Genomic DNA, 1048 nt, shown 5'->3' on the forward strand with positions numbered 1-1048 from the left:
GCTGCTCCCCTCAGCAGTGTGCTTCGTCAGTTGGCCTGTTCTGCTCCCCACTCTGTGTCTGGTGAATCCTCTCACCACTCCTGCACTTCTAGCCTGTACCCCAGTTCTGTATGCATAAGTAAATAAATGTTTAAAAAAAAAAAAACAGAATGGGCAAAGGATCTGGACAGACATATTTCTAAAGACAGATGACCAACAAGGGAATTGGAAAGATGCTTAGCATCACTAATCATCAGGGAAATCAAAATCGGAAAAAGAAATCAAAATCAGAAGGAACAATCAGTTCACACTTGTTAGAATGGCCGTATCAAAGAGATGCTTGATGCAGTTACAAAGGAGCAGTCTCTCAGATAAGCATTAACAAGTTGGTCTTTCCCCTCCTTTGACAAGTTTGTGTTCTTTATGACCACACTGGTCTCTCAGATGACCATCAGCAAGTTTGTCTCTCAGATAACCATTAGCAAGTCTGTCTTTCCCTGTTCCTTACAGTTTTTCTTCCCTTGTTTGACAGGTTTGAGTTCAAGGAAAGGGAAAGTCAAAAAATAGATATGGTGAAAGCCCTCTGGTGCCTACTGTCTTCATCTCCGTGCTAACCCCTGCTCCCTCCCCTTTACAAACCTTCACCCATCTCCCCTTTTTTCTTTGTTTAGGGTTGTATAAATAACCCTGCAGCCTGCCAAAGCACAAGACAGTGGTCTTTTGGACATGAGTCTGCTGCCCTCCTCATTTGTCAGCGAATAAAACCACTTTCCTTTTCCTCAAACTCTGTTTCCTTTCATTGGCTGAGGGAAACTGAGACCAGAATCTTTATGCACTGTTGGTGTAGCCACTGTGGAAAAATAGCAAGATTACTCAAAATTAAAAATAGTACTATCATGTGAGCCAGCTCTAAGCGGCTTAGCTAAAGAAAATGAAACCCTAACTCAAAAAGTACATGCATATGGCGCGGCACTGTTTGCAATAACCAAGAACTAGAAAACTAAGTATCCATGGATGAGTGAATGAAGAAATGTCTCTCTCTCTCTCTCTCTCTCTCTCTCTCTCTCTC

The sequence above is a fragment of the Condylura cristata genome, unplaced genomic scaffold (assembly GCF_000260355.1).
Source record: "Condylura cristata isolate star-nosed mole 26May11 unplaced genomic scaffold, ConCri1.0 scaffold00040, whole genome shotgun sequence".
NCBI lineage: Eukaryota > Metazoa > Chordata > Mammalia > Eulipotyphla > Talpidae > Condylura > Condylura cristata.